Source organism: Agelaius phoeniceus, chromosome 3 (genome assembly GCF_051311805.1).
Source record: "Agelaius phoeniceus isolate bAgePho1 chromosome 3, bAgePho1.hap1, whole genome shotgun sequence".
Classification (NCBI taxonomy): Eukaryota; Metazoa; Chordata; class Aves; order Passeriformes; family Icteridae; genus Agelaius; species Agelaius phoeniceus.
The window spans coordinates 61,655,214-61,677,764 of NC_135267.1; the positions used below are offsets into that span (position 1 = coordinate 61,655,214).

A 22,551-nucleotide genomic window follows, 5' to 3' on the forward strand; every position below is an offset into this window, starting at 1 on the left:
CTGTCACTGCACATGCAGAAAGTCCATGCTGGGAAATCTCGGCACAGACAGTAACTCCTTGTGTCCACCTGTCAGTCCTGGGAAAACATGAAGCAAATACTCTTTGCTATAGGACCTCTGGTCCAGTTTCTCCTTCTTAATAGGAGGAATTACTTTGGAGTGGTCACAGAGAAGAGAGATGAAAAGTGCATAGCTCCATGGGCTGACCCCAGATGTTAAAACATGTGCAGCTGGACCTTGAAAACAATGGCAGACCAGAAGGACTCCTCTTTCCATCTGCCTCACAAACTGTTGGGGCTCAGGTAATTGGGTATTTCTCCACTAAATCTAATTTCATAAAAGAACACATCATGTCTATTTTGGGAACATAAAAGCACAGGAAACTTTATTTAACATTGTGAGACATATAGGCATGTCTTCTATTTACTCCTTTTTTGATTTATTTACTCCAAGATGAGGTCACTGAAGCTGGAAAGAACTTTACAAATCATTTAATATTTCTCCATTTCTTGTTAACCATTAAATGACAGTTGGTACTTCACATAAATAGACCTATGTGTCAAGTGGAGTTGAAACGGGATTATAACAATACAGTAAAAGTAGTGAAACATTTTTTAGCTTCTATCAATTTAGTCAGAGAAACAGCATCAATGGTTTTATTTTTTTTATACAAAGTTTTTCTATATGATTCCCATGCACTAGTGCTATTTTGTGGCACAGCACAATACTATGGTATTTTGATTCAAGTTTTATTATTTTCATTATTTGACAAACACTTTAATTGAATTGAGGGGGTTTGTTGACTCATGACTCTAAGCTGAACTGGTGGACAAACTGGACGTGACAGAATCGCTTTATATCACATACATATTGAAACAACCAGCAAGGAAACTGATACAAAAAGCAGGCCAACTCTCTTTCTTAAAGTATAACTGCTCTTTTTTGTCATGCTTGATCCCATGTGGAAGCTTCATTTGAATGTGACCCGCAAAGCAAAAACGAAGAATGAGCACAAACTCCTGCACTGAATATCTCCATGCTGTGAGGTGCAAGAAAACCCAGTACAGAAAAATAGCTGTAATATATTAGTGTGTGGGGTTTTGGATGAGTATCCTGACATAAAGTCTCTCAGGCCACTTCAGAGGTCCAAGAATTCATCCTATGTAATTTCCAGATTGACTGTCTCAGTTGTAATAAGAATTAGTGGCATCATTCTCTTAATGTTCACAGTGGCTCATACTGGGATTTTTTTCAGTTATCTAAGCACAAAAGAAAATTTCATCAAGAAAAAGGAATTCACAGTTATTTTTAAAAATCTGTGATTAATGCCTTTTCTGCTTTGTCTAATACATAGTCTGTGGAGACCTGGGAGACCAAGGACTGTGTGTGTGAGGGAGAATTAAGTAAAGCAAGACTACTGTCAGTATATTCAAATTCAGTATCCAAAGTCTGCATCTCGACCAGGAAATCTACAAAAGCTTTTCAGTAGAAAAAGATCATAAAACGCTTGGTATAGTTCCTGCAGGTGCCAGCATCCAGTCAACAATGCAGAAGCTGTGGCAGAACTTTTCATATCAGAAGGGAACAACTTTTCCAGGTCCTGGGGAAAAAAGAATGCAAGAACAATCAAGTAGCAGATACTGAAGGTGAAAGAGAAACGCATAGAAATTGACAGGTATTTTCTGTTCTAAAGAAGGTGAGAGTGCTGGTAGGAAGCTGAAAAAAATCCCACTCATTTATAGCTTTGAGGCAATGTTTTAAAACATTTGGGATAAGACTGTCAAAATTAAGTAATGAAGATTTAGTAATTAAAAATTATTCAAACAAATATTTCACTATTGCCTCTGCATGCAGCACTGGTGAGGCTGCAGCTCAAGTACTGTGTCCAGTTCTGAAGCCCTCACTTCAAGGACATTGAGATGCTGGAGCAAGTCCAGAGAAGGGCAATGAAGCTGGGGAAGGGTCTGGAGCAGAAGTCCTGTGAGGAGCAGCTGAGGGAGCTGGGAGTGTTTAGCCTGGAGAAAAGGAGGCTTGGAGGAGATCTTATCACTTCCTAGACCTGTGTGAAAGGAGGCTGTGGCCAGGTGGGGATCAGCGTCTTCTCCCAGGAACCAGTGACATAATGAGGGGATATAGCTCAAGCTGAGCCAGGGGAGGTTCAGGGTGGACATTAGGAGGAATTTTTCATGGAAAGGACTGTTAAACATTGGAATGGACTGCCTGAGGAGGTCACTGTCCCCAGAGGTACTCAACAAATTGGGTGTGACATTTACTGCCCTGGTCTGTTTAACAAGGTGGTGATTGGTCAAAGACTGGACTTGATGATCTTTGAGGTCTTTTCCAACCTGATTCTGTACTTCTGTGATTTGTTTATTACTTGGGTTGACACTGTGCAAATGAACCCCACCACGGATTGCTTGCACAAGTGTGATGTGATGTGATGTGGGCAAGGGAACTAATATATGTGTCCTTGGGAGCACTAAGGCAAAGGTTTATATGGAGAGTTGTTCCTCCCTTTTTCCCCATTGAAACTTGGCTCTCCCATCCCCCACCCCAAAATCAGCAACCACAGTGGCACCTCCACTGAACATGCCTGTAGCGTTCCCACCCATGTGTCATTTGCTGACACTAACTGAAAACAGGGACCTTGACAAAATGGTCTACACTGGGAGAAAGAAAACATCAGTGTCATTGTGATGCTAATAGAGGATGCTATAGTTAGGCTGAGAGGAGAGGGAAGGGGGGGTTATATGTATGCACTTCATTTGATTTATCCATGATGTTTCTATACACTTTTTTATTTATGGAAAAGAAAAATGGTCATTTTTTTACAAATTACCTTGATAAAGCCAAAAAAGAATAATCAGGCAAATGTTTCAGGCTTTCCATAGTTAAAAGAAAGCTGAATTTAAACTAAGGAAAAGTACAGGGTTTTATTTCAGCCTGTCCTTGAATCATTCTTTTAAAACACCAGCTCATTATAGTCAAAGGTCCTAATTTTAAGAATGTCTCCATGGGGGATTCATCACCTCTTTCCTATTCATTGCATGAATGGTCCAGACCTTCTTTTTGATCAGCCAGGGTCTTTTGGGAACAAACCTTGAGGTGAAGGTGGACATACATTGTTTTCCTTCTATCCAGTTAGATTCCAAGCTGTCATAGTACATAAGAAGAAATTCCTGTAACAAACCGCCTCAGATATCCATAGGGAATACACATATGTGATTAACCCAACTGGCCACTGGGTGTGACCATTGCACCACACAAAAGCATCTAAGACTTTTCCAAAGACAGGTCTGGAAGTATTTGAGCTAGAAAAAAAACATAACATTTTAAGCTACGAGTAGTCAAGAGTAATGTCAACCAACTTTCTGTGCTCAGTTTTCATACACTCTGCTGCACAATTTGGAGCCTCTCTCAAAAGTCAGACATAGACCATTTAAAACAATAGTGTAAAAAAAAAAAAATCAGTGAAAATCACATTAATGACATTACCAGAGTCCCTTTTCCTTCTCCAGAGGAAAACTAAGACTGCTAAAGCTGCAGGTATCTTACTCTGTTCACTGCAGACATATTAATAGAATAGGCACATTCACAGGCAGAATGGCTTAACTAGGCAGTATCCAAAATATTAGCTCTTAGTTACGTAGTCAGCAGCCAAAAAGGCAATATCCACTAAGAGAAAAATAAAATCTGCCATAAATTACTGATAATTATTTTTCTTCTAAAATGGCTTCTGTAAATGAGACAAAATAATTTTGTCCAGAGTAATGCAGCCAGTTTTGAAGCATTACGTATTTTGTGTCAGCCCATTTCAAAGCATTTTCCAATTTTATATTTTATAGCATTTCTACTATTGAAAATTCCCCAAGTTTATCTTTTAGAGCAGATACACATTTTATATTCTCAGTGCAGCTATAGTTAGGTATACACACCAATTTGCAAGGTCTGTTTCCTGACCACACTCAGACTCAGCAGTGAAACGTTTGCATATTCCCTTGAGTCAGGTTGAAGTTCAGTAGTATCAGACCCTTATCAAAGAGTCAATGGCAGAATAACATCAACTTGATCTCTGAAAAACCTGTCAGTCCTGAGATTGCTCATGCTTACATTGGTTACAACTTCCTTGACAGGCAATAACTGAACAAAAAAACCTTCACCCAGAATGTAACCATGCTTTGCCTTTCCTTCATCCTTGGGCTAATACTCAGTGTCCTGGTCAGTGGGTATCAGCCACAATGTGATGCCTTAATGCTACAGGGTCAGTTTTACCAAAACATGATTTTTCCCATGTGGGAGAAAACTGAAGCTGTATTTGTGCAAAACATATAAAGCAAGGGTCTGGATTCAGATCTGCTTTTCAGACCATATATGAATGGGAATGCCACTTCTCAGAAGCACAAAGTGCATCACCGACTTCTGAAGGGATATAACAATCACTGTGTGCTGGTTTTAAAGGCAAAAATACCAGTAGGGGAAAATAACCTCTCTTTCAGTCATGCCTCTGTACCTTTATTTCTGATTTTTAAATGTATGCTTAAATAAAAAAATAAATCAAACTACTAATAGTAGTACTAGTCATGATGATGATAATAATAATAATCATCATAGTATCATCTCAGTATCTAACAACTCATGCTGGAAATTATCCACAGTTCTCAGACTCACTGCATTTTTACACTAAGTCAGACATCTGGCATCTTCCTGAATTTGTGATGAGCTGCCAGTGTTTTAACAAGGGGAATTCAGCAAACACCACTTTGTCTATACATTTGTGCTAAACCTTAAACTGGGATTCTGTGAGTTAATGGCTATGGAAACTATTCATTTGACTCCCCATTTAAACAAAAATACTTTCTCATAACCTTGGCTAGGAAGGGGCAATTGCATTTGACAAATAAACAAAATGGTTTTGATGGAAAGTTCTACTTTCTATCTGAAAGCAAATCTACACTAGCTATATTGCTAGCATAGCTCACAGTTCAACCACAGAGCAATTTGAATGTATAAGGAGAGAAGGTCTTCAGAAAATTTCTCATCCTTGGTGAAATGTACAGCATTGAAAATGGGGGGTGAGGGGGAGAGAAAAGCATTCTCTCTGAAGTGTCTTTATGGTCTCAAGGGAGAATGTTCTTTATAAGACAGGAAGGTTTAGCAGGATTCAGAAAAGCATCCTCAGAAGCAGAGAAAACATCTACCCATCTTTCAGTTTGGCTGTAAGGGGCTCCTGACAGCCCCACAGCTGTTTCCTCAAGCACCTCCTTATTGAAGAGCCCCTGTGTCTGTGGCTGTGGCTGTGGCTGTGGCTGTGTGTGTGGCTGTGTGCATGTAAAATAAATTCAAGACTTTTTGTCACCACAGCAAAGAAGCAAAAGGACCTCTGTTTGTCAGCCTCTGGCATTTTATGTACTGGGCTGAGCCCCAGGCTGGGGACCAGATGCTCTCTTCACTACTGGCAGCACCATAGTGTGGCCACACAACTATCCAGCCACTGCAGCATCACTGACTATAGTAAGAAGGTAATATCAACAGGACAAAACAACCTGTGTCATACATCTGGTGACTGAGAGATAAAAGTGGAACCTAAAGAACAGCATCTGAGGTGCAGCCCCTTGTCTGGTGACTCCATCATCCTTTCCTTTAACCATTCCATCACAAGGCTCTTTACAGACAGGGTGCAGAAGGCTTCTCTCCTAGTTTAGCAGTTTTTGAGGAAATTACATGCATGAATCCTGATAAATGAGTTTTGTATCTTCCCTATATCACCACTTCTTTGGTAGCTTATAAGAAAACTACAATAAGCTGGATTTTAACCTAAAATAAAAGATTGTGTGTCTCACTGCCAGCCCTCAGGAGGTGCTCAGAATCTCCATTTTTTTTACCTGTATGTTTCAATCATTTCAACTAACTCATGGGCCACCAGGGTCAAGAGCTTAGAAAAAGGATGCAACAAGTTGTCCTCACTGTGTTTTTTCTTACCAGTTTCCATGGCAGAATATATAACAGGCATTTAGCAGGATTAATGTTCCAGTGATAAAGCAGTAGCCTAGAGACACAATGATTCTGAAGTTGTGCCATAGAAAATCAGAGTGTATAAAAAGATCTCATCTACCAGAGACCTACTTTTGAGAACTGATCAATATTAGAATGGCTGGTGCACAAGCAGTTCTTCTATCTTTGTGTTCAGTAAACTGATTCTATCTTGACAAATATATGCCCAAAATTGAGGGTAAAAAACCCAAGCAAACAAAAACCCAACCAATACAAACAAAGAACACACATCACTTACAAAAAAAAAAAAAAAATCCAAACAAATCTCTAAAACCAAAATACCTCAAAAACCAAAAATCCCAAACAAACAAAACTCCACCTCTCACATCCTGGTTCTTCCCATTCTTTTCACAACTGTTCTGTTTTGAATTGAGCTATCTTATTTCATATCCTTCACCAGGATGTGATGGATTTGGATGTTTAAGGCTGAGGGAAAGAGAATAATAATTTCAAAAAAAACCTTTCAAAAAACCTTTACTCTCTAAATGAATATTCATAATAATTTTTCATACTGCTGCTATTATGTTTGAATATTTCTGTACTGTGTTTCAGTACATGCCCTGGCTTTGGGGAGGTGAGCTTTTGTATCACCAGACTGGAATCTTTGGACAACATCACTCAAATGCAGAAGCTTCATATTTCATGCTGGAAATTCTGAAATATTCTCAGGAGCATTGCTATGTCAGGCCCTTGGAGCAAGAGTTTGTAACTCCAGGCAGAAAATTCTACATATCAACTCGATTTCATATTAGTACCTGGCACCACACATGAATTAACATTTCAAAACTTGAGAAGATATTGTCATCCCAATAAAGAGCTGGTGATGCTAAAGCAAGTATGTTAGCCATGAGCTGAATAAACAAGCAAACCATTACAGTTATTTCCACACAGAAAGAAAATTAGTTACCAAATACAAACTAAATAGCACATAGAAATACTTCAGCCCTTTACTGTCAGAAGAAAAAGGGGCAAACAACAGGCTGATTGAGTTCACTGACTTGGAATTAAGTTTTCTCACATAATTCTGTGAAGTTCTGTCATTAGAGAATTTCACATTGATGGAAAAGTTTTATTCAACAGACAGAATTTATTCCTATTTCATTCATCTGTAAACACATAACTGCAGTCAGATGAAGTGGAATCAAGCCCAAGGATAAGTGGAAGGAAAGAAAACCTTCACTCTAAAAATCCTATGTTTTCATTACAAGATATTTCAGCCCCTAATTTTTCTGACATCTGCACATAAGGGATGAGGGACAGTGGGAGATTTATGGAAAATGTTCTTCACCAGGTTTCCATCAATCTGAAGGAGAAAGAGCACATCTTGCTACGGTTTTGCCCCAGCCTCCAGCGAGCTGAATGCTGCCTTGTTTTAGGAGAACCATCTCCTGTAAAACACAGAGAAAACAACAAGAGAATTATATTTGGAGGAGGTCCTTTACTATTTGTTGCTTTTGTTTTGTTTGAAAAGAAAAAACAGGGGCTTTATCAATACCCAAGGACTGGTAGCCATCCTTATACTCCACTTGGCAAAGCATCCATTCATTCAGATGCCCCAGTTTGCAACCACTGCCATCAGCCAGTTGATCAGATGTTTGCTTTCTTTCAACGCGTGCTTTATTCCAAAAGTCTCTCCACAAGGTGTAGTTTAAAAGACTGTGATTGTTTTCCTTTAAAAATATTGTGGTATTTTCATCTTTCCTGTTAATTTGTTAGTGTTTTATAAATTTGCTTTGCCCACATTTCATGTGCCTAAGCTTCTGTTACCTTTCTCACATGGAATGACAACAAATGAATGCAATAGCCTAGCTGGGAGCATGCCACTGACACATACAGTAGTTTTTACATTTTTCTCTATTGCTCTAATATTTTATTTGCATTTCCAGATAGCACATCACACTAAGCAGATGTTTTAAGGCAGATGTCTACCATGATTCCCTGCTCTTTTATCCAAGTGATGTTTATAAATACAGCACTGTCTGTGAGCATTTTGATTGTGTACTAGCTTGCATTTATCAACTCTGAAATTTAGCCATTCCTCTCTGATTACCCACATATCTGTAAGGGCTCTGAATCATTCCCCTTTAATGCAAACAGACATTAATGTCTGCACCATCTTTCAATTTAATCACCTCACCATCATTTCAGCTCAATTGTTTCAAACAAGTTTCTAAGAAAAGAAATTTTTTTTTTTTTATCTCTCCACTCCTTTTACTTTCACCTTTACCTTTTTTTCACTTTTGCCCATTTAGGCTTAGAAAAGTTTTCCCAAGGAAAGGAAGACGTTTTCTCTCCTTCAAAACACAAAAGGAAAAGATCACAGAATAGGAAACACTTGTCTCTGTGGTAAATAAATTCAGCATATTTCAAGAATTTAAAAATGTTTCAGCTTACATATCTGAGCTTTTTGTTTTATTAAGGCCTCTGTGCCCTGAAGGTGCTGAGTATTTTGGGGTTTTTTTTAATGAAAAATAGTAGTATGCTTGTATTTACATAAAAGAATGTCCAGTTTCTATTCACCTGTAACTGATAAACTTCTGAAGACTCAGAGCAAAATCTTTCTCTATTACTACACTACTTCATGGTGATAAAATAAGTCATATAGCATGTTTTAGAACAGAATGAACAGAAGTCTTGTACTCTAATTTATATTGTGGCTAATGCAACAAAACCACTCATAAGTCTTGAGATATGTGATGGTTGGAAATATCATCTACTGAACTTGACAAATTTCTTGTAATGACTTGTATTTGCACCATCACCAGTTTTGGAGAAATTAGTGTCTTCACAAAAAGAACAAGCAAACAACTGCATCCAGAAGCCAGACATTATTCCCAGACTCTGAACAACTTAAGACTGTATCTCACAGTGCACACATCAGACTACATGACACTCAATTCATCTACAGCCCCACTGCCCTACTTGTTCAAATGCCATTATATTTTACTCCTAATTAAAATAGGGTTTGATTTACAATCATAATAATGATCATTTATACAGCATTTTTCAAGAAGGGATGGCAGATTACAGGATAAACTCAAAACTATTTATAGAAGATTTGTTTTACCAGTATGTAAGCCCACCAAAATGAAAGTTGATAGCCTTTGAACAACAGCTGGACAAATATTATCCAACATATACATTATCTTAATTAATTTTTACCTTTTTTCTCAACTAATTTATTAGAGTAATTTTTCTTTTTGTAGTAATCAACCAGCTGCATAGCTCTGCAAATACTGTTCATGGAGTAAATCACTTGATGGGTAATGATGATTTTCACAGAAACATTTACTTGGCAAATATTTTTTTAGATAATTGAGGAGCTCAGCTTTAAAAATCATGCAATAACATTCCATAGTCATTTTAGACAAGCATAAAAAATACCTTTAAGTGAAATTATAGGAAGAATTTTACACAGCAGGAAGTAATTAGCCAAATGGAAATATGGCTATAATGGTGAGATTAAGACTTTTAACTGGTGAAAAGGCATTCACAATCTTTAATTGTTTGATACGCTCTAAGATCTTGCCTTATATCTCATAAAAAGAATCTTTAGCAGGTCTATCTGTACTTCTGAAGAAAGTCTCTCTTTTGAAAAGGTTTGGCTTGCACAAGACTTTAGCTGAACAAATCCCATTAACAGCAATGAGAGTCACTCTGCTAAATCCCCCGTGCCCCCGAATGGAAACAACTGTGTAAGTAATGTGCAAGTTTGTACTCTTCTGAACATGCATAGACATGAGATAGAAGGGAAACAGCTTCTTTTGCCACACATGCATTATCTTAAAGCGCCATGCACCCTCCTGGCAGGAGGGGAAGAGAGCAAAAGGAAAGGAGAGGAAGGGGAAAGGAAAAGGGACAAAACAGGGAAGCAAGGAAGGAAGGTGCATACACAGGAAAAGTAAAATTATAACACAAAGGCCACTACTAAAACATTCTGAAATACACCTGCATTTTGTTTTCCAAAGGAATTCTCCAGGCTGCCTAGCCTCATCCTTTTTCTTTTGAAGTTCTTTCTGGAATTGACTCTTATCTAAGCTGTTCACGCATCTCTATTGAAATACTCAAAAATGGAGCAAGGTGTGAAGAGGAACAGAAGATTAAGCAAGGCTGCAGAAAATACCCATTTATTCATCTTTCAAAGGCAGCAGAAAAGGAGTCGAGCACATCTTTATTCTTCTGCAAGAGGATGCTATTGTTCATCTCACTCTAATTATGAAATTTGAACTTAAAAGGAAAAAAGAGAACACCCCTGTGACAGTGCACGGTACATATTTCCGGAAATAATTCTTATAGAGATATATGTCAACCCTATGTATCCAAGAATGACCCAACAGTCACAAAGCAACGCACAGAAGTATTTGATACAATCTACAAAGCTGCACTTCTTGATCTATTTTTGTTCCAGACAGATTAGAGAACTGCGTGGCAGAAGAAGAAAACAGAGCTAATCTTTCATGACTGCTAGACAGTGCTGCAGAAATGTAATTGCAGAACCAGAAACTCCATGAAAAGGATGCCATGCCATTTACCACAATACAAAATTAATCCAATTATTCCTTAATCACACTAAAGGGAATACTCCTAAAGCACAAATAAAAAGAACAATGTAAGAATTGGGTCTCTACTAAAAATCCATGCAATTTGTAGAGTGGATCTTCTCTTAAAAAATAAAAAATAAATGTCCCAAAAACACTGAAATTTTTCCACTCTGACAAGCCACAGGTTTGCTACTATTGTCATCTCTCCCTTCGATCTCCATCCAAAACCCCCATACTTTTAGAAAATGCAGGCATTCCTATTAGTCTGAAATCTAAAAGATGGAGAAGGAAGGACCAACGTTGTCTGAACATCTTGAGTACGTCTGAGTTCATTGCTTTGCAAAGCTCTCTTCTGCAACCCTTTTATTCAGATACAAGCCACTCTTTCATCACTAGGTGACGTGATTGAAATGAGGAGAAATACAAAGGGGCTGAGGATGTTAGCTCAGAATAAGTTACTTTTCTCTTCTTCTGTCTATTAACTGAATGAGACACTGACAGTTTTGCAAGTCTTTCCTGTAGATGTTTGGATTGGAAACAATGACCTCCGTAGATTTTTAAAGCCATGAGGTAAAGTTTTCATTAGCTATTGCACACCCAGCAATATCTCAGGACAACATACTTGTCTGCTCAGGCATTTCCAAAGTTTCCACAGTTGCTAGATAGGTGGGAATTTTTTCTTTTCTCTTTCTCTTCCCACCTCCATACCCAAACCAGACCGGACTAAAGACTAAAACCAACTGGGCTACATAATGAGGCTATAGATGTTACTATCCATCTTTGAATGAAAATTAGTTTCTTATTTCTGTTCACCAATTTCTAGCAGATTCTCACACACATACCACTGTACAAGATTAGATATATGTTGTGTCTGCACCAGTCTGCAACCCTTTTTATTTTCTCCTTCATTGTGCTGTGCCCACAAAATGTGAAATTCACAGAGGTGTATCCTGCTCCTCTCTTGGTCTGCATCCCTTGCTCTTGGGAGCATTGCAACCCTCTTTTCCACAAGAATCCAGTCCATATTAACAGGGAAGAAAACAACGCTGGCTTTTGGTTTCCTACAGTCAAAACATCCAGAGAGGAAGCCCTCTTCAATGACTCTTCCCCTGAAGGTTCATAACATTCACGACCTTCCATTGATCATGCATGCCATGAGAAGAACAGTGGGTATTAAACATATCAATTCTTTACTGTCTCTATTTGATTCTGAATAGCCACCTTCAGAAAACCTGAACTTTAAGCCTATTCCACCAACCTTAGTTCAGATCCAATTTGTCTTCTACTGGTTTAATGTGATCCATATATTTTTCTCTAATCATCTTCTGCAGACCCATTGAATCAGCACTTTGTTTATCAGCTGGCTGGAGAAAACATTTTTATTTCCACAGAATAAGCTATGTTTGTTTGTTTTTCAAAAACAAGAGGCTCTATTATACCAGCTTTAGACAAAAGGTGTGTGGTAGAGTTGGAGTTACCTTACACTAGGAATAATTTACATTTCATTGTTAAAATAAAGAAAACAGCACTGCAAAATGGAAAAAAAAAGAAGTTCTAATTCACTCAGTATAGTCCAAATGTGGAAGATTTCATCTACCTCTAGGTAGACAGTGGTACATCATAACTGGTTCCTTTCTATGATCTGTGGGTGAAAAATTTTCATTTTAATTGCTGCCCAGCCCTTCTCACCTGTGTTTGTGCAGGACTGTAGCAGCCAGTTCTAGTCTTCCAAATGGCTGCCCTGCTCAGGACATGTTGCAATGTCTGGGTACTTTCAGGCCTTCAGGTCTCAAAAGAACTACTAACACAATGAGCCCCTTAGCCAAAGCACAGAGTATTTGGTTTATCTCAGGCTGCCACTGTAGCTGTGCAGGGAAAGTACTTGATCCTTACTGTCCTATTAAAATAATCAAAAGCTACTGATGTTTGGTAGCTCCTATAGGTTTTAATAAAGACTATTTTTGTCCTTACACATATGATCTACCCCAGAAGAACCATGGTCTTTTCTGAAGTTCAAATTCCATTTTATTCTGGAGTAGAGAAAGGGAAGGAAGATAGGAGATGGTTTGTTAACAGAAATGGCTCATCTGTGTATCACTGTGTATCACTGGAGTTTTGCTTACATCCCTGCCCATGCAGCACAGCTGACCTCATATCAAAATCTCCTACCTTATTTACATTCCAAATCATCCTTTCTTTAAAACTCTCACAAAAAAACTAATATAAAACAGCTAAATGAGCTCTGTGACACCAACATAACCCTTTGTCTTCTGAAGGAGTAATATAATATAGTAAGTATAATTGTAAGTAATTATTCTTCCACATACAGCTACAGAATTTAAAAAAAAATAATTCTTGAACACCAAATTTGATTGGAAACAATTTTAAAGCATGAGGTATATTTAATTATCTGGAATGTGATAGTGCCAGAGGCCCTATCTGAGACAGGGATCTTGTGATATAGAACAACATGACAGGAGAGAGTTGCCTCAGTTTACAGTCTGGATGAGCAGGATGGCAGCAACTGAAAAGGGGAACATATTAAATTATTTGGCCCTGCTCAATAGTTCAGCTCCCTTGATTCCTCTTTCAGCTGTTACTCTTTGGCCTCCAATTGCCTCTGCACTGCAAGAAGACCCAGACTGTTAGGATGGATGCACCCACAAGCAGCTCTGTGTGACCAGGTCAGTCATGTACATTATGTGAGTGACTGTGTACACATTATAGTTCTGAAATATGCACATACAATCCCAAAAATACTTGCTTGAACTGTAGAGGAATTCAGCATTTCTCTTAATGTGGTAGTCTAGTCAAATATCTTAAAAGGCAAAGGCATTAGAACTAAATTTAAGACAACATTATCAAAATAATACACAAACACAAAACTTCTGGGGGAGCTCTCAAGATCTTAAACAGAACAGGACATCAACACAGAAAATTAACATTTCCAAATTTCAACCCTTAGTTCCTATCCAAGGCATGTTATCCTATTCAATTTCTAGACAGCTAAATCTTTTCATTCTCACATGTTATTAGCACCAAATTCTAAAAGCAAGCATGTCCCAGAACGATATAAATAAAGCAATGAAACAGTAACTGGCCCACACAGCAGCTGGACCAGATAGCATCTCTATACATTTTTAAACAATACAATGTAATACTGTATTAACACATCTACTTGCATAAGTATATGCAGAGATACAAGACAATAACAATGCTTGACACTAATCCTGAGGAAATCAGCATGGAAAATAACTTGCCTTCTAGAGGCTAGAAAGAGCCCTCAACGGTGATAGTAAAATATTATTACGTATCTACGATAAAAGATTTCTACCTCTTTGTCTGACATTATTCTCATTGACTTGCTAAGTAATGCTTACCAGTATGCTACCAACATCAATATTAAGGTGTTGTTAAATATTCTACATTATTTATACTATGAAAATATGAATAGCTTTTCAGTCTTGAATCCACTAAGTTCTACAGTCTCCTCAAAGTATTTACATTACCATTCAGAAGTGATACTCCAGCCTCCAGCTTGCTACTACTTCCCCACCTCGTATTTACCAGAGAGAGAAGTCCCTCAGCTCTCTCCCCTGTGACACTGCCCTTGGAGCCAAGCTCACAGGTATTTGTGCCTCCATCAGACCATCCTTTCGTAGAGGCCCTGATTTTCAGACACTTCTTTACTGTTCTTCCGAAGAAATGGACATGAATCTGCCTTGCAAGGGCATGCAGGTCTCTTGATCCTGCAATATTTTTTGATGATTTAAGTAAGTAACCACAGTGAGGGAATTAGGAAAGAGAGCTACACAACTTTCTTGCCTTTCTAAAGCCAGTAGGAGAAGATTACCTTTCATTCCACTATGGTAGCCCAGTCAAATCAACCCTGCAAAGTATTTTTACATAATACATGTATCTGTATCTACTGAACTTATAAATCTCTGTCTTGTCTAATGAAGATTTCTGAGATGCCAAACATAGCTGCTGGCTCAAAATATCTCACAACATTCTGATATTTCGGATATTTGCTAAAAAGATTACCAAATCCTCTAGATGTAAAATTGGAAATAACTTACAGCAGCTCCATCACAAGCTGTCCTGCCCTCCCTGCAAAATCCAGCTTCTCTCTAACCCCATAAAATCCTCTCCTGCTTAGTCATCTACCCCCGACCCTTCCTCTGAAACACAGGACTTGCAAAACTTATCAGGGGCCATAATTAGTTGAATAGTTGAATACTTGAACTTTTAAATAAAAGTTTTCAAGGTAGTAAATGAGAGTAATAGAAATAAGTCAAAACCCTGATATATCTAAAGCTCAGCTGGTTTTCAGATTTAAGCCATTAGGCCCTTCCTTCATCACATGTTTCAGGAGCACCAGGGAAACACTGCTAACACCCACATTAATAAAAACTGGGAACATAAACAAAATTAATTTCTCAAAATCCCCAAGTGCTTTAGCTCTTTAGTTCTTGGTTCAAGGTTTTTGGTTTTTGGGGTTTTTTTGGTTTTTTTTCTGTTTGCTTGTTTATATTGTGAGAAAATCTGAGTAAAAGGTGTTGGGTTTGAGGGTTTTGGGATTTCTTTTTCAGAGTTCCGTGTTGAAAGTAATTTCTCTTTTCCAACCAATACTGCCTGCCAATTAGGTGTGCCATCAATTCAATGGCAAATTTGTGTCAGACCATCTTGTTGAAATTTTGGCAGCACACTCCTACATGTGAGCATTCACAAAACACCAGGATTTTCCAGGCTCCCTGCCAAATGAATGCTTCGGAAAATATATGTATATACTGTATTCCTACAGTCTTCAAAGGCTTAGCTTTGAATTACCTGAATTGTTTTGAGTTTGAGACATCATTAGGTTATATTAAATTACAAAATATGTAAAAATAAGAGCCTGTGCTTGCTTGAACTAGCAACTCTGTCACTTTTACCTTTGTGACTTTATCTATAATGACATTTGCTTTTCTCTGCTCTTCTATTTAACAATTCTTCCAGGAGCTGCTTTTCTTTTTTTCTCAGACTTGATTTTCAGCTCCATTGTTTTGCATTTTACTTGGCTGCATAAAAGGTGCATACATCCCTTGCACTCCTTGTGAATGGGATTTTTCCCAAACATTATTTATCTTAAATCTTCACAGCATTTTTTTAAAGGCTTTTTTTATCTTCCTTCTTTTTTAACCCAATCTATTTGCTACCATCCAAGGATGTCATCTCAGTCTCTTCCTCCTCTCCTTTCCATTTTTATCCCTCTCCCTCCATTGCCTACATTTCCCCATTTATATTATCACCGCCCTTCTCTAACACCATCTTTTTGGAGTATCACATCAATTTTTACCTCCAGGAAGTTGAACTACAGCTAGCAATAAATTGATTTGAATATTTTACTTTTCTTGACTAGGAGCTGAGCCTACACAAGTATTCTGAAATGTTATCAAGCTCAAAACAGTGTCAAACCAGAATGGTTTCTGTTGCCACAGATTCCAAGCTGAAACTGAATCAAAAGATGCACTGGTTTAATTGCCTGCCCACACACCCATCCACAGCATTTCCCCACCCTCACTCCCCACTCTCACACACCATCCCTGCTATCAGTTTTTGCCATTCTGTCATCCTTCATCTTGTATCTGTTTTTCTTCTCTCTCATCACCCCCAGCCACTGCTGTACCTGGAGTGCATCTCTTCTTTATCTTCCAAACTTCAGTCTGTCTAGATCATGACTCTCACACAAACAAGGATTTCTCCAAGTCTAATGCTGCTTTGCCAACAGCCTCTCCTACTTCACTCTTTGTGGAGATCTTATTTGATTCCACCTCCAGCTGTTCTTCTTTTCCCACTCTTCCTCCTTTGAATGGGGCTGCCAATGAGTTATTTTTGCTTCTCTTCCTCTATGTTTCTACACCTACATCAGTCTACCCTCTTTGCCTAAGATTCCCCAGGCTCTGGTCTTGTTCTCTATCATTTTCAGGTCTCTTTAAACATCATCCACGAGTACTTCAGAAATTCACCCTGTCACCCACCTTTTCTGGGACTTCCAATTCTTTTTCAGCCCATGAGGAAAATTGTCAGTTGTGACATTTCTCTGAGATTTCTTCTCTTTTACTCAGACAGGACATTAACTCTTGCTGGGTTTTATATGGCTATATCTTGTCCTCTTTCCCTTCTCATTAAAACAACAGAGCAGGTTTGTAATCTGAACTATCTGTGCCAGAAGAAACACTGGGCTGCTGCTCGGGTGGTACCTTCTGTCTGTGCACACAGCAGTCCTCCCTGCTTTTCTCCAGTAAGTCCTATAAATGCCTTCCTTTCCATTTTCTTTCAGCATTTCCAAAAAGTGTATCTCCTTTTTCTTTAGCCCTCATATATTGCATTTTCTTCATACTTATCTATCCAGACTGGTGTTTTAAAGGTCATTACTTTAATTTTTAGAAGAAGGTTCTTTTTGGGTTATTTCCAGGCCTTCTACGATCTCTTCACATCCTGGACCAGGAGTACGCCTCTTAAAAGGCTCCCATCCACAAAATCTTCCACTAGGCAGCTTGAAAGGCTCTCATAATAAGTTTTCAAACACATTTATCTTTTGTCCTTCACTCTCCCAGATGCTCAGGATCCACCATCCATAAATTTCTACAAAACAATTCAGCATTATCTCTAAAGCCCTCCATTTTTGGGTTGCCTACGGAAGACTTGACAACACTTAGACCTCTGCTATGCTGAGGTCACTGCCTATGATGCTGACTAATATTTTCTGTGTTTCCTGGTGTTCCTCCGTCTGCCTGTGCCCATCTGTTGTTTCCCTGACCATCCTGGGAGCCACTTGGAGGCGAGGCTCTCTTGCTGTTCCTGCGGGCGCAGCTGCCGCAGCCACCGCTCCCTGGCCAGGGCATCCCTGCCCGCAGCATCCCTGCCCACAGCATCCCTGCCCACAGCATCCCTGCCCACAGCATCCCTGTCCACAGCATCCCTGCCCACAGCATCCCTGTCCACAGCATCCCTGCTCGCAGCATCCCTGTCCACAGCATCCCTGCCCACAGCATCCCTGCCCACAGCATCCCTGTCCACAGCATCCCTGCCCACAGCATCCCTGCCCGCAGCATCCCTGCCCGCAGCATCCCTGCCCACAGCATCCCTGCCCGCAGCATCCCTGCCCACAGCATCCCTGCCCACAGCATCCCTGCCCACAGCATCCCTGCTTGCACAGAGCCCACGGCATATCCAGGCCCGTGCCTCGCCGAGGATCTGCCATCCTGGACCAGGAGTTTTGGCCAGGCTGCTCTCGGGATGGCTGCTGGCTTAAGCAATCCTTTATCTCTGGTGCCTCACGTTCAAACACTGCTCACCGCCACCGGGGGAAGTTATTTCATTGACCTCACTTCATTAATATCACAAAACACCAAACAGTCTGGCTGAGGAGGGTTCCCTCTGTGGGATAGCTTGCCCACAGCGTGTGTCTGTCTCAGGGCCAGCCTCGCTAGTCCATCCATTTAATTCACTCAGAAAATCACATTGAGACAGTAGGACATAAAGAGACCCATTTGCCCGTTGCACTAATCTAAGCCTTTTTATTTGCTGCAGTATAAGTAGGGACCAATGAAGAAAGATGATTTAGCATAAAAACCTGCCCAGCATGCTGATATGAAAACTATGAATAGATCAGTGTTAGAGGTGCAGGACAGGTCATGATAGTGTAATGGCTGTCAGAGAGGAGGCTGCTAATGCCTCAGCTGAACTAAATGAATTCTCCCCAGGTCTCTTGCTGAAAAGTAAAAGACAGAAACTAGAATTCCAGCAATAACACAAAATTTTACCAGCTCACCCTAGACTGGGTGGTACATGAAGAAGGTGGCATGGATGCAAGTGAGAAAAGCACTGGGATGCAAGGCTAACAGTGAAAGAGGTAAGAAGCCCACAGCTGGTTTTCTTTCTTCAGGATGGCAAAGGCTGATAAAGTTTTGACATCCTAAACTGAATTATCAGAAACCCAAACATGAGCATATTGTATTACTCTCCTAGTTTGTGCTGCTTTCAATGAAGGGGGAAAATTGTTTAATTTTTTTGACAATTGGACTCCAGAAATCCTAGATATTTAAAGATGTGATGCAAAGGATCATTAAGCTGAAAGAAAGCATGTCCTGGTCTATAATAATACATATAAAAATACAAGTAAACAAATAAGCATTTTCTGTGGGACCAGTGAAACTCTACTCTTGTCTCCATTTAGCAGTGTTCCACGGCTTCCATGTGTGCTCCCTGTCTTCAATATGCAACAATACCACAGCCATACAGCTTCCCACCTCATTCCAACTGAGCCTGCATCTGTCCTGTGGCATTTAAAACAATATTTTGGATTACCATCTCATATGACAAACTCTTTAATTTGTAGCTCACTAAATGCAATCTCTTTAACTTTATAAAGCCAAGCACTATTCTGTTCTCACTCAAATCCTCGTCAAATTCAATCCTTTGAGGCTCACACATTCAAAGTGAAAAATTACAAGAGAGAAAATAAAAGTCTAACAGAACCCCTTTCTATGACTTTCTCATGGCATGTAAGAGAATCCAAAAAATAAGATTCCAAAGGTCCCTGAGATGACAGCAAATCCTTTGGCCCAATTCAGCTGTGTATTAAACTTTCTTCTCTGAAACTTCCCCTTTGCAGTGCTTAGCTCTCCTGATTAAAAAAAAAAAAAAATTAAAAAAAAGAAAAGTTTTATCTTCTTATTGCAGCATTAGGGCTTTTTTTCATTTTTATAGAGGGCGGAGTATAATTTCAGCCCATGAAAATAGGACTATCATCAGTAGATTCTGTAAGTATCTGTGCTTTCCAAGTATTTTCTTTTCATTAGACTATTTTTAATTTCACAATGATTTTTCTCCAACATCAAGGAAAGGCCAGGTAGATACTAACACTTTTATCCCTTGAACATGTTTAGACAGGCTTTCAGTCCTTAATTCATATTTTCAACTGGTATAAAAAAATCCTCCAAATCTAGAAACATTTGGAAATGCAATTAATGCTTCTTGTCCTGACTTCTAAATAGAGAAGACAGATGCTAAATAAGACCTAAATAAAACAGAACACTTACTTTTCAGGTATTTTGTCTGTAATTAATAAATTTCTTAAATCTATAGCTCAAGAATTTCAAAATATTGAGGGGTTTAAAATATTTCCATTCTAAAACCTCTCACTATATCAATTTTACAAGAGCACCTAGCTCATCTGTATAGTCAAGACAATCCTAAATGTTTCCAGTTAGATGTCCCAAAATGGGGACATCCAATACAAGTGACTACTTGTCATCACTGGTATATTTTTAGGATCTTATGCCTTTAATTTTTGTTAATGTACTTTCATGTCTTATTATTTAGACTTTATCAAAAGCTTCTGCTAAAGGGCAGCAGTTCTATCAATATAGGACAGAAGGTTTTCAAGGTGTTCTTCAAGGAACCATTCAAGACAAAAAGACAAAAAAATAAAAGACTGAGAAAATATATCCAGTTGAACACCTCCCTCTGGGTATCTCGTACAGTTACAAAAAAAAATAATGCCATGTGTGGTCTTGGGAGGAAAGTTTGTTGAGTGTGACCCTAGGAGCTGCAGGATGCAGGCAAATTGATTTGCTACATCACTGAAGTACAGTCAGGATCAGGATGCCAAACTGAATTTCTGAACTTTACAGAGTTTAGTGTGGGATTTTTGAGTCTTTTCATCATATTTATGTTGCATTATTTTAGAATCTACATTAGCCCAAAGTTTGCTAATACTCAGGATTTCTGAGGAAGGGGTATTGGTGAAAGCTTGTTTCATACAGATGCAAACGTGAGGATGGACACAAAGTCCTCCTTCCCTCACACTGGACATGATGAAGGACAACTTCAGCCTCAAGTCAAGGCCCTCTTGGGCAGAAGAGCCTCTCCAGGAGTATTCACGTGGGGCCACAGTCCCAGCAGTTGCCTTTCTGAATCTTGGCTTTCTATTCCTTTTCACCTTCTATCTCTTTCTTGGTTGGCAGAGAAACTTGAGCTCTTCACCCCAGTGAAACTGAGGAGAGGTCTGTACTCCCAGAGTTCAGGGAAAACCCATTCAAACACAAGGACTCAGTTGCTCTTCCAGTTTTTCCAGGGAAGCTGGTGATTTAAGCATCAGTTCTAATAGCACCTTCTGGCATTAAACAAAGAGAAATTCAAGTGCTCTTACACTTGGCCTGAAAGGAAAGTAGGCAGCACTTCATTGAGACACTGACCAGTGAGCAAACACACTCCCTGGCAGACCTCCAGCCTTCACTTACCCCAGAGCTGTTCCAAGAAGAGCAATATCAGAGCTCAGATCCAGAGTTCAAACTGTATCTAATTATAATCAGGCAATATTATTGTGGAAAACTTCTTCCAACTACATTTGGAAAATGTGTGAGGTAGCCAAAGCATCCCTGAAAGTCTTCAGAGAATCTTGGCTCAACAAGGGGGTCAAAAAACAAAACATTGTATAACAGCTCACCATCTGTTCGGCACTTTTAAATTCTGCTTCAGCACAGAGAGGGGAGTGACATAAAGAGATGAAGATTTGAACTCAGCCTCAGAGTACACCAGCATTTTCTGTGCTTGATTGTGTACTAAAACTGCCTGTAAAGTCAATAACTTCCTATGGCTTCACAGCAAAGCGGAAAGATTAAAAAAGACTCACGGTCCTTTGAAGATGTGGAAGGCAGTAAGTGAGCAGGCTGAATCCTCTTTGGATTTGAAAGTCTATGCAGTGCTAACAGTTCTACTTTAAGGTGTCAAAATTGCCTTAAATCTTTACCTTTGTTATATCCTGCTGATATAGACTTGTAATAGAATAGGCCTGACTATTCCAAACCATTCAGACAGCACCATTTTTCTGTCTGCATCTTTTGAGACACAACTGATTAGCACCTTTTTCTTTATTATTATTTGGGGGTTTTTTGCTTAATGCACAAACACTTTTAATTACTTTAACTAGAACAGCATTGCAATGTAATGTACAGCACAAAACTCCACGAGATTTTACTGTGGTTGGTAGCAACACACAAACATGAAGTTCCCAAACAAATACTTAGGCCTCCATCTCTTTGTTAGGCTATGAACTTCTCACTAAACTCAGTGCAAATCCAAAAGTCTAGAAGCCTGGAAAGCCTTGGGAGCAGAAATTTTTTGCTGCTCTCTGTTTGGAAAACCAGGGTAGTGTATTTTAAAGGAAAGAAGAAAAAACAGGAGGGAGGAGGAGGAGGCATAGCATGGGGTGCAACATGTCCCATGCCACCTTTGGTGGCAGCATGGCCAAGGCTTGCACAGGAACCCAGTGCCCACCACACCAGAACTCCAGGCCTGGGAGATGGTGTCCTGTCCCCAGTGCTGCAGCCCCTGGAACCCCCAGGAATGCAGGGCAAAGCTGAGGCCCTGCTGCAGCACAAGCAAACAGCCCAGGGCAGGCTGAGAGTTGAGCAGAAAGCACTTTCTGAAATAGTTCCTCCCCTTCACCAGACTGGGTGCCAACCCTTTCCTGGTTTGGTGCCAAGTCCAGCAGCTTAGTTAGGCTGTTGCCAAGGACTTTAAACAGCCTATTATTTCTTTAGGGACAGCATCACCACCTTTCTCTCCTCCTTGTGTACTTCTTCATTAGAGTTTTTCACAGAGCAGGTGAGCAAGCTTTTTAAACTACAGTAATATAGATGCTCTTAGTATTAAAAAGAATGATCACTACACACTCATTTGTTGCACCCCAATAACAAAATGCATCACCCCTTTCAATAAAGCAGTTTGTCCCCATCACAGACAGCCCTGGGCCAGTCCTATGAATTTTTCAGCCTCCTGCCATGGCACCATAAAGAGCTATTCTGGGCTGCATAGACACATTCTTGGCATCAGGTATCTTCCTCAAGAAACCCCTGCTGTCTCCTGGGGATTGTCGAATTAGTTTGAGGTATAGCTCAAGTGTTGCCCC

At 39.4% G+C, this 22,551-nt stretch overlaps 1 long non-coding RNA gene across 2 annotated transcripts in view; it reads right to left on the minus strand.

Annotated features, from left to right (window-relative positions):
* Window positions 1-357: 357 nt before the first annotated feature.
* LOC143693567 (uncharacterized) overlaps window positions 358-22,551 on the minus strand; it is a 181,831-nt gene continuing 159,637 nt past the window's right edge. Inside the window, exons 4-7 of one of the 2 annotated variants that reach the window (XR_013181379.1) lie at window positions 7,340-7,439; window positions 6,371-6,477; window positions 3,030-3,311; window positions 358-1,600 (exon numbers count right to left, since the gene is read on the minus strand). This is a non-coding gene — a long non-coding RNA (uncharacterized LOC143693567). The remainder of the gene's footprint in view (window positions 1,601-3,029; window positions 3,312-6,370; window positions 6,478-7,339; window positions 7,440-22,551) is intronic. The other variant, XR_013181380.1, reaches the window with a different exon arrangement.